At 46.3% G+C, this 13,320-nt stretch overlaps 1 pseudogene across 1 annotated transcript; it reads right to left on the bottom strand.

Moving 5' to 3' along the window:
- Positions 1 to 9,064: 9,064 nt before the first annotated feature.
- On the bottom strand, positions 9,065 to 11,581 carry LOC308515487 (mitochondrial import receptor subunit TOM40 homolog; annotated as a pseudogene). Its single transcript has 2 exons — positions 11,540 to 11,581; positions 9,065 to 9,966 (listed from the first exon to the last, which is right to left on the bottom strand). The product of its transcript is annotated as a mitochondrial import receptor subunit TOM40 homolog (transcript).
- Between the last annotated feature and the right edge of the window lie 1,739 nt (positions 11,582 to 13,320).

Here is a 13,320-nt window from a genome sequence, read left to right on the forward strand (position 1 = left end):
AGGTCCTCCTTTTTACTTTTAGCTTTTGTTATCATTTTCATCATTAATGTACACTTCATCACTTGATGTACTGTGAAACCCTTTAACTCTTTTCCTTTGTGTCGTATTTGTTGCACACGTAAAACATTAACACAATCGTTATGCACCTAATGCGCAGTATTCTAAGTCATACTCAGATTTATGAACCCAACTTTGGTTAGCATGTCTTAGTGTTAGAACTTTAAATGCTAGCATACTATGCTTGATAAGTGAATGCACTACCTCTTGCTTGGAGGAACTGGGTTCTAGTCTGGCATTCTTGTATGTAATAAGTATGCCTGTGTGCTAGTACATGCACCTTGTTATGTGAGTTGTATGCATGTGTACCCTAAAACGTGTGCAAAGGTATAGGAGAGGTATTACTTTTAGCTTGATCACCCTCTATTACAACATCATAAAATTTAAAAATTCAAAGCCCCAAAGGCAGGAAATACAACATTTCAGATTAATTTGGGTGGGTTTTCAAACCATTTTCTCAATTACCAGATGGCCTACTATATAATTGAATATAGAAAACAGGCTTATGGTGTAAAATATTTATGTGTCCCTTTTTAAATAGGGATTCTGTTATTCAACTTCTTTCTCTGGACAAGAGACCAATGAAGTGCCTAGGCATTATTACCAACTATAATTAGAGCGACCTGCTGGTAGCCACAGTGAGATATGCGTCCTCAGAGCCAGGTGCAGAGCGACAGAACCTCAGTTCAGTTTGGAGCCAGGGAGAACGGCAGTCCACTCTTCATTACCAGGGTTTCATCATTGCCACAGTGATTCCCAAACGCCAGTCCCCACACACAGGCTGTTCCCATCCTCTCCTGAAGCCATAGGATCTGCTCTAATACAATACATACCCTTCTGAAAACTGCCGCTATCACAGGTAGGGCAGTGCTCAGTTCACAGTGTTTTGGAAGATTCACAGGTTTTCTGAGCATGGGGAAAAGGAAAGAGCCCGGCTGGAATCGGAGGAACCGGATTCTAGTGTCAGCCTGGCCATAAGCTACTGTATGCCGCTGGGCAAGTTGCTTCATGTCTCCCGGGCGCATTTCCCGGCGGTCTCTGAGGCCCCTTCCAGCTCTAAAAGCCCCTTGAGTCAGATGCATACATCTGTCAGCTGAGTTCTGAAACAACATTGTTTTCAGAAAATGATTCTAGAAATTAAACATAAACTAAAAAACCACAAGTCACAAGACTAGGAGACACTATCTAATGTATTTTGTCACCTTCAGATGGAACTTAAGTAGAATATTTGGTACATATGAGGATCAATCCTAATTTTAGATTTATTGTTATTAGGCAAAGCATTTTCACATATTTGTATTTCGCTCTGTACCCTAACCTTATAAAATCCAGATAAGTTCTGCCTGATGTGGAAATAACATGCTACTAAATCACATTACTGACCTCTTTGAAGAGAGCTTTATAAACACGTGTTAATACTATTCAGGGATATCATAAAAATTGTGACATTTCCTGAAGGGAAGGGATTCAGACAAGTCTATGAATGGATTATATACAATAATCTTTATAGGCAAGCCTGCTGTGTTTTTTTAAAAAAAAATACAAACAACAGGATTAGTCTTACAATGCTCTTTGTTGTCTACAAAATCCTCTAAGCATGAAACAATGCTGCATTTGGATATTTAAATGCACAAAAGTTAGATAAAGAAGACATTTATTTCAGCTGTAGATTCCGGGGCCTGGAAGGCCACTTGAAGCCATTCAATCCCTTTGTGTTCACACACATTGAAGGTAAATAGCACCAACATATTTAGAAACTGTCCTATTTTCCAATGTGTCCAGGGATTTGGTAGTTTTCCTTTATAGCTTATTGCAATACTTAAGAATCCTCAATGTCTGATAATTTTTTTTTATTCTATCTAATCTTTCACATAGTGCTTTATATGTGATTTTGTTTTGTTTTGTTTTCTCTGTGTGAGATGTAGAGAGCTGTTGGGAATTCTTCTTTGCACAAATACCGTTCTTAGTCTTTTTGTAAAAAATATTTTTATTGATTTCAAAGGGGAAGGGAGAGGGAGAGAGAAAGAGACACATCAATGATGAGAGAGAATAATTGATTGGCTGCCTCCTGCGTGTCCCCACTGGGAATCAAACCTGCAACTCAGGCACATGCCCTTGACCGGGATCAAACCTGGGACCCTTCAGTCTGCAGGCTGATGCTCTATCCACTGAGCCAAACCAGCTGGGGGCAACGCTTCTTATTCTTAATTATTATCTCTAGGTTCTTTCAGTTATTGACTATCTTCCATGTGCCATGCACTGCTCTAGATTTTGGGGCTAGAACAGTGGAAAAAAAAAAGGACAACCATCCCTGCCCCTGTGGAGTTTATATTCTAGAGGGGAGGAAGTAGGCAATAAACAAGGTAAGTAAAATATTTAGTATGTTAGATAACTAAGATGAGGGAAAGGGCAACATAAATGAAGAAAGAAGTAAGAAGTACTGGGAGTGTGTGATTGGCAATTTAGACAGTCATGCCCCCCAGGACATGATGCCATCTGCATCACCAGGGAAATATTCCAGGCAGAGAAACCAGCAAGTGCAAAGGCCCTGAGGAACAAACATGACTGGTTTAGGTGGTGGGAGTGAGTGAGCAAAGGAGAGTAGTAACAGATCGGGCCGGAGAGAGATTTAGAAATAGCAGGGGCCTGGGGGCTAGAGGTGCTCACGGTGCAAGTCCTTGAGAGCCATCTCCTTTTGTTCTGAGACAGAGGAGAGCCTTTGCAGGGATTTGAGCCCAAAAAATGACATGATCTAACATGACTTTAACAGGGACACCTCGGCTACTGTCGCTGTAGGGGGACAGGTATGGAAGCAGGAAAACCAGTTTGGAGGCTGTCGCTATGGCTATGACCGTGAGACTGGTTCAGATCACCAGGGAATGCCTGCAGATAAACAAGAAGCCCAGGCCAGGTTTAGAATCAAGGACATGCAGGGACACCAACAAAGCCCACCTGGGAGGAATGACCAAAGAAGTAGGAAGGACAGAAGCGAGCATGGGCTGTGGAAGCCAAATTTCCAGAAGAGGGAGTGAAAACCTGTGTAAAATGGTGCCGGTAGGTTGAGCACAATGAAGACAGAAAGTAGACCCTTGGCTGCGGCCACATGGAGGTCATGGTCTGTGGTGGAACCAGCCAGGGACGTTACAATCAGGGAACCCTACAGTGAATCGTTTTAGACTGGATACTGTTAAGCAGTTTATCCCTTTCCCTCAGGGTTCTCAGTACAATAGATTCAGTAATAATTCCTACCTCAGGGCGGTGAGCGCTTAAAGATATAATGTTAGGGAAGTGTGTGTGAGTGCCTCAGGCTGCCATACAGAATACCACAGACCCGGTGGCTTAATAACACGAACCTATTTTCTCACATTTCTGGAAGCTAGACGTCCAAGGTCGAGATGTCATCACGATTGTTTTCTGGTGAGGGCTCTCTTCCCGGCTTGTAGACTTCTGCCTTCTTGCTGTGTCCTCGCGTGACCTCTCCTCGTTGTGGCCACAGAGAGAAAGGTGTCTGGGGTCTCTTCCTCTTCTCACAGGGACACCAGTCTTAGTGGGTTAGGCCCCACCCTTGTGACCTTACTTAAACTTAATTATCTCCTGAAGACCCTATATACAAAGGCAGAGTGTGGGTAAGGGCTTCGACATATGAATTTTGAGAGGTCCATAATGAAGTCCTTAGCCCTTGTTAGCACTCAATGCTAATTACCACTCAATTACTCTATTACTGTTTACATTACCACTTGAAGATTTTCCTTATTTTTACCATTAAGAGCACAATATATAATTTAAAAACACATTCAATTCATATTTAGAAAATAAAAAAATATTTAACTTACCCAACAAAATTTAATTAGCATCTTGAACTTTATTTTTTTCAGGAAAAAGTTAGCCAACACTGCCATCTACTGGAGTTTTTCTAAAAGTTTATTTGTTGGACAACATTTTTTATCAATACCATGCTTTTTATATGCTGCCAGGCTTAATTTTCCCTTTCTGAGTGTATATGGACTTGAATGATTTTTTAAAAATTGAGTCCCTCTAAGAAATCCATGAACAACGAGGGTAGTCTCGGCAGCCTGCTAGTGGACAATGAGGCTTCATACCTGAAGCTGACAATTGTTCACCTGCTGATTCTGAGGACCAAGTTCGATAGTGCATAGGTGGTTTAAAAGGCTGTGTGGGAGAGCCCTGGCAGGATAGCTCTTTGGTTAGAGCATCCTCCCGAGATGTCAAGGCTGCAGGTTTGATCCCCAGTCAGGGTACATACAAGAATCAACCAATGAATACATAAATAAGTGTAACAGCAAGTGGATGTTTCCCTCTCAAAATCAAGAAGTTATTATTATTTTTTTAAAGGCTGAGTGGGAGGATACTAGAAGATGGCTGCCGAGTAGATAGATGTTACACTCACCACCTCCCAGGACCAAACTGGAATTACAGTTAAAATATAGAGCAATCTACCTGAATAAGCAACTGAGACCAGCTGAAGGGAAGTCTTATAACCAAGGTTTTATAGAAGCCACATTGAGACAAGGACAAGAGGTGAAAAGGAATGGCCCTGCTCCCACCGGTGGCAGCTGAGGTTCCTGAGGAATATGTCAGCTGCAAAGGCTCGCCATGAAGAGTGTGGAGTTTCAGCCCCACACAGGGCTCCCTGGCTCAGAGCCCCAGAGCCTGGAAGAAGAACCCACATAACATCTGGCTGTGAAAATCAGCAGGTACCCTGCCCACCAGGGAGAGACAGGAGTCTACTGGAGCCACGGGCACCTTCCTAAAGTGCCAATACACAAAATCTCGTCCACAGCCACTCACCCTGGGCTCTAGCGGAGGGAGAGAGTCACATGAGAAGAGGCTCTGGGGACAGAGCTGAAGGGACAGCCACCAGTATTCCTGTGCTGAGTCATTCTCCCACACCACAGATACCATCTTTCTTGGGTGGCACATGCCCATCTATAGGGCATCAGCCTGGGGGAATGCAACAGCCCCACCCTCTGTCCTCCCTCTCACGCCACCCTGCAGAGCAGGCACCTAGCTGAGGAGTCAGCTGCTGGGCCGAGGTGTAGATGTCCGAGCAGATTCAGGCAGTGTCAGTAACTGAGTTGTGTGGTTTGGGGTGGGGGCCGTTCCCAGCAATTTCTCATGAAGCTGACTGGCACCTCTCCTTCATAGGAGATCCTCTAGCTCCACTCTGGGATCCCAGCAACCCCCACCCTCCATACTCTTGGTGGTTCCACCCTGCTGAGGTCTGAGCAGATTCTGGGACAGACTGAGTGGAGTGGCTCATTCCCCAAAGCCTGACTGGCACTTCCCCCTCTCGGGAGATCCCACCCTCCTAACTCCAGCAGCCCTGCCCTGCTGAGCTTGGGCCCCTGGCAGAGTGTGGGGCAGAATGAGTTGTGTGGCTCGAGGACAGGGGACATTTTCCCCTTGCACGCCCAGCGGATAAAGAGGCCTCCTTTCACACAACCGAATCTTGGTCTACTTGGGCCTGATATAAACTGCTGGTCTCATCCTGATGACTCCCTGAGATCCTGCCCCACACAAAGGTGTGCAAGCACCCAGCGGGTGGCAGCTGGATTTGGTATACCACCACTCGCCCCTACCTGATGACTCACGAGAACCTACATCATGTAGCTCGAGTACCACCGGAGGCTCTTTCAGTGACTGACCTAGCAGGCAGCTGGCAGGTGGAGGCAGATCTTGGGGTGCCTTAGACTTTTTGCTGACCTGCCCCCAGGCCTGGTGCTGGTAAAAGCCAGTTTTGGTGCACAACTTGGTCCTTCCCACACATACCCAGGCCAAGCAGAAGCAGGCACAAACTGTGGATTGTTTTGTGTCTCCAAACACATTGCCCAAGGCCAGTCACAGGCAGCACCTAAACAGCAATGAGCAGCCCCTAAAAGTTGGGGATGCTGTTTTAAGAAGAGTGGAAGAATGGCTGCTGGGACAGGCAACTTGCAGTCTTCACCATGGTCTGCTCATATTTATGTGGTGGCTAGAGGGCACAACTAATATATATGTCTTTGTTTGGAAAATCTTGGAATATCTAGAAATATACAAGTACCTAATAACAATATTGTCTTTGCAAAGACCTGGATGGATGAGAGAAAAGTGAGGAACAGAGACCATTTTTGCAACTTATCATTTCGTATCTTTTGAATGTTATAATATATACATGTATTTTCTATAGAAAAAAATTTATGCAAAAATCAGATTGCAATATATAAATGTATCAAACCAACACATTGTACACCTCAGACTTATTCAATGTTACATGTCACTTATATCAATAAAAAAGAAAACATTTTTTTTATTAAATATATTTTATTGATTTTTTACAGAGAGGAAGGGAGAGAGATAGAGAGTCAGAAACATCGATGAGAGAGAAACATCGATCAGCCGCCTCCTGCACATCCCCCACCGGGGACGTGCCTGCAACCCAGGCACATGCCCTCGACCGGAATCGAACCTGGGACCTTTCAGTCTGCAGGCTGACGCTCTATCCACTGAGCCAAACCGGTTTTGGCAAAAAAGAAAAAAGAAAACATTTAACTTTGAGATTTTACACCTGAAACTGCTTTGTTAGCTAAAAGTTCCTAGAGGGAATAAAATACCTCTAGTGGAGGAAATGGCCTGGAGAAATCTGAGTTATGTTTTCATTGTGACCACTGGGAGCAAGAAGTTGCAGTCTGGTTTCAAGTTGACTCACACACCCTTCACATGACTGACTAGAGCAAGTATTTCTTAGCTGAGATGAGATCTGGGAAGGTTTTGAAAGAACAGAGAGAAAATAAAAACTCAATGGGAAAAGTAAAATATTTGTCTTCAGCATCACTAACTTTTCTTTTATGCTATGCCTGCATTCTGACACATATACCAGTACATTTACAAATGAAAAATACACATTCAAACATGGGAATTAGGCACCCTGGACAGAAATGCTCAAATCAGTTGAACTTATTTTCTTTTCTCCAAGAGGAAGACTTGGGGAGCTTGAGAGGTGTGCCCAGTGAATCAGATCAGTAAGGGGAAGGTCTTCGCCAAGGGGGCAGTGGCTGAGTGGAACATATGTGAGTGGCAGCCTACAGGACTGGGTGTGGCTGGCCTCATACCCCACCTGCTTGTTGATGCCTGAAATTCCCTAACACAAAATGAAACCTCTCATTCCACAATCTATATATATAAAAGCCAAGCGACCAGAATGATGGAACGATCAGTCGCTATGATGTGCACTGTGGTGACCAACTGGCCAGATCACCCCCGCTCCCCCGACCTCCCACGGCCCTTCCTCCTGGCCGGCCCAGCCCCAATCACCTCCCCCACCTCAATCGGGGGGCAGAGCCAGCCGGCCAACCTCCTGTGGACCCCCCACGGCCAGCCAACCTCCGGCGGCCTGCCTCCAAATGACTGGCCCAGTCCCAATCAAGGGTGGGGCTGGCCAGCCAAACTCTTACATCCCCTCTTCTCCGCTGGTTCAGCCCCAATCCGCCCCCATCAGGGCTGTCCAGCCGAACCCTACCCATGCACGAATTTGTGCACTGGGCCTTTAGTTTAGAGATGAACCTTAAACTCTGAGGGTAAGGCAAGTGGAAACGGGACTGAAATGGCAAGCCTTAGACTACCAGAGAGGCCGACATGAGGGAGTTAGTGTGCTGCTGCCGCCACTGAGAGGGAAAGGGAAAATGGCAGAGTTGGAGTCCTTGGAGCATGTGCTGGTCTGAACCAGAGCAGAGCCCTGTTCTTGGCATCCTCAGGTAAGTCATGGGGGGCGGGGCAGGGTTCATTCCAAATGTGGAAGGTTGACCAGGAGGCAAATGGATCAAATGGTGGGACTCACATTTTGCTTCAAAAGTAGAAATAATAATAGCAATGCCATATATATATATATATATATGGCATTTTTATATATACATATATAGCATTATGTATCAATTTATATCTATCTACATATCTATATATCTATATATATCTATCCTATCTAATAATAGACAAACATGGTAATTAACTGTACCTCCGACATGCTTCCCATTGCCTAATCAGGGCAATATGCAAATTAACTGCCAACCGAGATGGTGGCCGGCAGCCAGGCAGCTGAAGCGAACAGGAGGCTTGCTTGCTCCAGTGATGGAGGAAACCAAGGTTCCCCGCCTGCTGCTGCCCAGCTCTGAGCTGCACTCTAAGCAACTATGTTGCAATTATAGAAGCTAAACAATCCCCAGAAACCTGCTTTCAGCCAGCTGGGTTTCAGAGCTGGAGTTGCAACAGTGTTTCAATTATAGAAGCTAAACAAAGCCCAGATACCTGCTTTCAGCAGCCGAGGTCTCAGAGCTGGAGCCGAGCCTCAGAGCTAAAGCCGGCTCTCAGCTCCAGTGACAGCCATAGAAGGTAAATAAATCCCAGAATAAAAAAAAAAAAAGAAAAAAAGGAGAGGTTGGGAGCTTCAGTCACCCGCCAGCCTGAAAATGGCCCTCAGCCCCTCACCCAGGCTGGCCAGGCACCCCAGTGGGGACCCCCACCCTGAAGGGGGTGTGACCAGCTGCAAACAGCCATCATCCCCTCATCCAGGCTGGCCAGGCACCCAAGCGGGACCACCACCCTGATCCGGGACATGCTTCAGGGCAAACCAGCTGGCCCCCACCCGTGCACCAGGCCTCTATCCTATATAGTAAAAGGGTAATATGCAAACTGACCCTAACAGCAGAAAGACTGGGAATGACTGGTCACTATGACACACACTGACCACCGGGGGACAGACGCTTAATGCAGGAGCTGCCCTCTGGTGGTCAGGGTGCTCTCACATGCCACAAGCCAGGCTGATGGCTGCCAGTACAGCGGTGGTGGTGGGAGCCTCTCCTGCCTCCTCAGCAGCGCTAAGGATGTCCAACTGCAGTTTAGGCCTGCTCCCCGCTGGTAAGTGGACATCCCCCGAGGGCTGCCGGGCTGCCAGAGGGATGTCTGATTGCCATCTTAGGCCCAATCCCCTGGGGAGTGGGCCTAAGCCAGCAGGTGGTCATTCCCTGAGGGGTCCCAGACTGCGAGAGGGCACAGGCCAGGCTGAGGGATCCCCCTCAGCTGCCTGCAGCTGGCCACTGGCTTTGTGGTAGTATGTGGCGTGCATGCCTGCCTGGCCCGACGTTACTGTCGCCAACCAGTTGTTCAACGTGTACTTGCCAGCTGGAGACATGACAGTACCCTCTCCCAGGCCGCGGTGGTAGACCAGCTCTCCACTCAGTGCCAGACATGGGTGATGCTCTGGAGGTAGTAGGCCTCGAGGATGCCTGAACCCACCAGGACACCTGGGTTCCCGAGGGTGACGGCTGCTGTGAAGTCAGAACCCCGGTCCGCCCCATCCACCTGCCAGTTCACAACCTTTGACTGCTGGGTCTGGATGGCCATCTTGGACCTGAGGCCGGGCCGGCTGGTGAATGACCTGGGCATTGAGGCTGCCACTGCTGTCCATGTCACCCACCAACACAGGGAATGTCTCTGTGGGACTCAGCTGCTTTGTCCCCACGTACGTGACCCCGAAATGGTAGGTGGACTCCATGATTGTGCTGCGGGCTACTGTGTGGTTCACCTGGAAAAGGTTACTCCTCCCTTTGTTGACTGTGAGCGTGACACCTCCACCTGGATGGGAAACAGCTCCTGGCACTTGCGGTGGCGCCCGCGGGCATCCGGGTGGGGAAGGCAGCCGCAGGCCCCATCATGGTCAGTCCCTGCGTCCCTGCGGCCGCGCTGGCCCCTGCAGCCCCGGGGGTCGGTTCTGTGAGGCGGCGGTAGTCCCACGAGGGCAGGCAGGGGCGGCGGTGGCCCTGCGGGCGGCGAGCTGGCGGCCGCATGTTCCGCCTGGGCTCCGCTCCCACCCCGTGGCCACGCGCAAGCGAACCCACTGCCGCCGCCTCTTCTTTCTTTCTGACAAATAAAGGAACGTAAGTTTAAAAGTTATTTACTAGCACGGATGTGTGTTGGGCACTTGTGATATATCAGAAAACAAGACAGACTCAGCCCTTTCTTCTTTGTCCTCACACCCAATCAAGACCATGTCTTTCCCTCCTTTTATTTATTTATTTATTTATTTTTTTAAAAATATATTTTTTTATTGATTTTTTTTTTGTTTTGTTTTTTTACAGAGAGGAAGGGAGAGGGATAGAGAGTTAGAAACATCGATCAGCAGCCTCCTGCACACCCCCCACTAGGGATGTGCCCTCAACCAAGGTACATGCCCTTGACTGGAACTGAACCTGGGACCCTTCAGTCCAAAGGCCGATGCTCTATCCACTGAGCCAAACCGGTTAGGACTATTTATTTATTTATTTATTTTTTTTTTTTTTAAAATATATTTTATTGATTTTTCACTGAGAGGAAGGGAGAGAGACAGAGAGAGTTAGAAACATCGATGAGAGAGAAACACCGATCACTTGCCTCTTGCACATCTCCCACTGGGGATGTGCCCGCAACCCAGGTACATGCCCCCGACCGGAATCGAACCCGGGACCTCTCAGTCCGCAGGCCGACGCTCTATCCACTGAGCCAAACCGGTCTCGGCGACTATTTATTTTTTAATGAGAATTTTTATTTACTTACTTTTTTGTTGTTGTTGTTGTTAATCCTCACTCGGAGATATCTTTCCATTGATTTTTAGGGAGAGTGGAAGAGAGAAGGAAAGACAGAAACATTGATGTGAGAGGAACACATCAATTGGTTGCCTCCTGCATGAGCCCTGACCAGGGCCCAGGCAGGGAGGGGCCTGCAACCAAGCTTTGTGCCCTTGACCAGAATTTAACCTGGGACCCTTTGGTCTGCAGGCCCATGCTCTATCCACTGAGCCAAACCAGCTAGGGCCCCCCTAACTTTTAAAAGAAGTAAACCAAAGCAACCAGAAAATCTAGAAGAATAGTACACAAACACACTAATATTCCTCACCTGGATTTAAGAATTATTATTTTGACACTTTTGTTTGTATCTTGGTAGATAGATAAATGATATAGAATAGATACAGATGATAGATGATATGATGAGAGAAAGAGAGATAAAGAAGAATAAGGAAAGGAGGAGGAAGAAGAGGAGGAGGAGGAGGAAGAGGAGGAGGAGGAGGAGGAGGAAGAGGAGGAGGAGGAGGAAGAGGAGGAGGAGGAGGAAGAGGAGGAGGAGGAGGAAGAGGAGGAGGAGGAAGAAGAGGAGAGAAGGGCACATTTTCTTCTAAGCCATTTGTTTATTTATTTATTTAAAATACAGATTTTTTATTGATTTCAGAGAGGAAAGAGGAGGGAGAGAGAGAAACACCAATGAGAGAGGATAAGTGATCAGCTGCCTCCTGCACACCCCACACTGGGGATCGAGACGGCACATACCATTATGATAAAGTTTAATTTATAAGTTAGGCACAGTAAGAGATTAACAACAATAACTAATAATAAAATAGAACAAGTATAACAATATACTATGATAAAAGTTCTGTGAATGTGATCTCTTGCACTGTACTCACCTTTTCACTTAAGGGAAGGACTGTATGGCTTCTCTTTGGCATATCCGAATTGCCAGCATCACTAGTCCTGTGTTTTGGGGCCATTATTAAGTAAAATAAGTGTGACTGGAACACAAGCACTGCGATACTGAGACAGCGGACCTGGTAACTGAAATAGATGGTTACTAAGTGACTAGCAGGTGGTGAGAGAATACAGCGTGGAGCTGCTGGACAAAGGGTGACTCACATTCCAGGTAGGGTGGTACAAAAGTTCATCACATCATTCAGAACATAACACAATTTAAAACTTATGAATTGCTTATTTCTGCAATTTTCCATTTAATATTTCAGACCATGGTTGACCACAGATAATTGAAACTGCAGAAAGTGAAACTGCTGATAAGGGGGGGAATACTATACTTCAGAATGCATCTCCTCAAGATAATATATCAGGGCTAGAAGAGAAAAAGTAATGCATTTTTTATTTGTTTAAGCTATTCTGGGTCATTAAGGGAGACTCTGCTCTGGCCACAGAATTGCAAGGACAAGGTAGATTGGAAGTCAGGCAGTCATGGAGTCAGCTGTTTTGACCTGGACTTGGATTTTATAACTTGCCCAACAAAATGACACCCACATTCCTAAAGACCAGAAGTACCATTCAGCTCATTTCTGACTGAAGCATGTTTAGGCTTGAGAGTTTCTTATCAAGCTAGACTTGGTGGATAAAATAAATATGTCCAACTAGCTATATCTATGTAGCTTGTACTCCCTGACCCTTTAAATTCTTATACTGAATCAAGAATAATTTTTCACACCAGAAAACTGGCTGAGCACGTGCTATATACACTGAGTGGCCAGATTATTATGACCACCTGACGTTTGTAGGCAAATTAGCCGTACACTGCTAATATCCTATGGGATATGGAAGCCGAGGGCCTCTTCTAACACCTTTGCTGTCTGCAGTTACCAAGACAAAACGTCTCCAATTCGCACAGGAACACAAGGATTGGACAGTCGAGCACTGGAAAAAAGTCATGTGGTCCGATGAATCACGTTTCCAGTTGCATCATGCAGATGGCAGAGTGAGAATTTGGCGGAAACAGCATGAAAGCATGCACCCCACATGCATGAGTACAACCCTTCAAACTGGTGGGGGCAGTGTTATGGTTTGGGGCATGTTTTCCTGGCATGATTTGGGCCCTTTAATTCATGTGGAACAACGTCTGAATAGCACAACATACCTAAGTATCGTTGCTGATCAGGTTCATCCTATCATGTTGATGGCGTATCCCAATGGAGATGGCTTCTTCCAACAAGACAATGTGCCATGCTACGGTGTTCGTATTGTGCAGGAGTGGTTTCAAGAACATGAGGGAAACTTTACCTTGCTTAGGTGGCTCCCACAATCACCAGATCTCAATCCAATTGAGCATTTGTGGGACTAAGTTAAAGAGCCATCAGGCAGCTGGTTCCACAACCATCAAATCTCACAGAACTGGACAGTGCTATTCATCAGGCATGGTGTCAGATTCCTCACATCGCCTTTCAACATCTCGTGGAGTCAATGCCAAGAAGAATCGTCGCAGTATTGAAGGCAAAAGGTGGCCCAACGAAGTACTGATGGGTGGTTATAATAATCTGGCCACTCATGTTCAAATATCTCCCATGTTCAAAGGCTGTTAAATCGCATTGTTTACCCATATCTTCAGGGGGGAAAAAAATCACTTCTACTGTCATGGTAAATAACCTGCTTCCCTATTTATAATGGTCTGGCCCTCTAGCAACTTCAGCGTGAAATGATA

The sequence above is a fragment of the Myotis nattereri genome, assembly GCF_964212035.1.
Source record: "Myotis nattereri genome assembly, chromosome: 3".
NCBI lineage: Eukaryota > Metazoa > Chordata > Mammalia > Chiroptera > Vespertilionidae > Myotis > Myotis nattereri.